This window comes from Lathyrus oleraceus, chromosome 4 (genome assembly GCF_024323335.1).
Source record: "Lathyrus oleraceus cultivar Zhongwan6 chromosome 4, CAAS_Psat_ZW6_1.0, whole genome shotgun sequence".
NCBI lineage: Eukaryota > Viridiplantae > Streptophyta > Magnoliopsida > Fabales > Fabaceae > Lathyrus > Lathyrus oleraceus.
The window spans coordinates 500,129,388-500,132,283 of NC_066582.1; positions in this window are offsets into that span (position 1 = coordinate 500,129,388).

A 2,896-nucleotide genomic window follows, 5' to 3' on the forward strand; every position below is an offset into this window, starting at 1 on the left:
CATATCATCTCTTGATTTTTCCTCAGTAGCTTGAAGAGGGGTTTGCAGGTGGCGGTCAAATGGGAGATAAATCGGGCAATGTAATTCAAGCGTCCCAAGAAACCTCTGACTTCTTTATCTGTACTGGGAACTGGCATTTCTTGAATAGCTCTCACCTTGGCCGGGTCAACCTCAATCCCTTTACCACTGACAATAAAGCCCAGGAGTTTGCCGGACCTTACCCCAAAGGTGCATTTGTTCGGGTTCAACCTCAACTTGTATTTCTTCAACCTCTCGAACAGTTTGTATAAATGATCGTGTTCCTCCTCAGTATGAGATCTGGCTATCATGTCATCCACATATACTTCTATTTCATGATGGATCATATCATGGAACAAAACCACCATAGCACGCTGGTACGTTGCCCCTGCATTCTTTAAACCAAATGGCATTACTTTATAACAGAACGTGCCCCATTGCGTCACAAACGTAGTTTTCTCCATGTCCTCAGGCGCCATCTTAATCTGGTTGTAACCTGAGAATCCATCCATGAATGAGAACACCTTGTGTTGAGCGGTGTTATCTACCAGAACATCAATGTGCGGGAGTGGAAAGTCATCCTTGGGACTCGCTTTATTCAGGTCTCGGTAATCTACACACATTCACACCTTACCATCCTTCTTTGGCACTGGTACCACATTAGCAACCCATTGAGGATAAGAAGTAACAGCCAGAAAACCTGCATCAAATTGTTTCATCACCTCGGCTTTGATTTTCTCAGACATTTCAGGACGCATGCGACGAACCTTTTGCTTAACAGGACGACATTCTTCCCTCGTTGGCAGTTGATGCACTACTATATCGGTATCCAGTCCTGGCATGTCTTCATAAGACCAAGCAAAAATCTCTACATAGTCATGCAACATCTGAATCAACCTTCTCTTGACACTGTTTTCCAAGCCTGCTCCTATTTTGACTTCTTTCTTGTTTACTTCAGTACCCAGATTTACAGTCTCAACTGACTCCTCGTGTGGCTGTATAATCCTTTCTTCCTGCAGTAACAGTCTGGCAAGTTCTCCAGATACTTCACAATCTTCCTCACTTCCATCCTCGGCTTGGTAGATCGGATTTTCAAAGTCATAATGAACAGTAGTAGAACTATTGTCAACAGGATCCGGAGTGGGGATGGATCTGCAATTCGTTACGTGAGTGTGTGTAAGAAAACATAGCTCGTTTGGAAGATGACAGAAAAGATAAAGAGCGCAATATTTGAATGCAAAAAGTCCATTGATTTATTGAATATGAATATGCTTATGAAGATGACAAAACCCTTAACAAATTAGCTATTGTGCCCCGGGCATAGACACAACGCTTGGAGAAGTTCAATTGTAAAAAAAAACAAAAATTTGCAACACTAAAATAGACAATAACAATTACTCCTGACTAAAGGAAATCAGGATAGTGTCTTCAGCCTTCCAATTATTGAGTCCGTCACCAATTGTTGGGAAAATCCAGCTATCCAGGTCGCAATCGCTGTCAGCATCTTCTACAGCATTAATTTGACTCTTGTCAGAGCTGAACCCCAGGCCAAATTTGTCAGACTTGTACGGTACGTCGATCAATTGACCCCAGCCAGTACGACCACCATCTTCAACCACGGCTTGAGCGTCCTTCAGAGAAATCATAGCAGGAGGAGCACGAATAACCTTGGGTACACAGGAAGTGGGCTTAAGGACAGGATTGGTCGGAGGAACTACTTCAAATGACTGACAAGGAGTCTCAATGAATTCACCATCCATCTTGACGTATATGAAGGTATGCACACTACTGACAATGTACTCTTCTTCTCCACACACGGTGACAATTTTGCCCTTTGTGGGATACCTCAACTTTTGATGGAGAGACGAGGCTACAGCGCCTGCCCCATGAATCCAAGGGCGTCCCAGTAAGCAGGAATAGGCAGGACGAATGTTCATTACATGGAAGGTAGTGTTGAAGACTTGAGGTCCTATCTTGATAGGAAGGACTACTTCGCCATGGACAACACTCTTCGCACCATCGTAAGCACGTACCACAATGTCACTAGGTTTCAGTTCAATGCTTTTACAATCCAGCTTATCCAGCACAGCTGTCGGCAGCACATTCAAGGAAGAGCCATTATCAATCAACACATGAGACAAAGTGATTCCCCTACACTCAATGGAGATATGCAGGGCTTTATTGTGATTCTTTCCTGCTGGTGTCAGATCAGCGTCGGAAAAGCCTAGGCCATTGTCAACAGCCAAGTGAGCAACATAATGTTCGAACTGATCGACAGATGTCTCCTGAGGTACATGAGCGGTCTTCAAGAATTTTATCAATGCATTGGCATGAGGTTCAGAAGATAACAGCAAGGATAACATCGAGATCTTAGACGGGGTATGCCCCAACTGTTCTACCACATCGAAATCACTCTTGCGGATGATTTTCAGCACTTCTTCCATTTCCTGTTTGGCAACATCTTCGGGAGTAACTTCGACCGGTGTCTCTGACTGAGAAGGATTGACTGGTTCCTTTCCTCGAGTTTCAAGGACAGGAGGTGAGATTTCTGGAGAGAAGATCCTTCCGCTTCGAGTAATTTTACTAGTCCCAACAATGCCACTAGTATTAGCAGCATTATCCACTTGCTTCACGCCATGGACGTAAACATCACCGCCATAATTCCACGGAATAGCTTTGCTTGAGGAATACGGGATCGGGCCAGGTGCAGTAATGATTAGGGGAGCTACCCTAGGCTCAACAGTAATCTTCACAGGCGCCCTAGTAGCGGTAATCTTCACTGGAACTTTGGACCTAGCAATCACAGATATTTCTTCAATAGGGTTTTCCGCCTTAGGAATCCTTTCGAAGAGAACTGTACGATCATCCATCAGCCGTT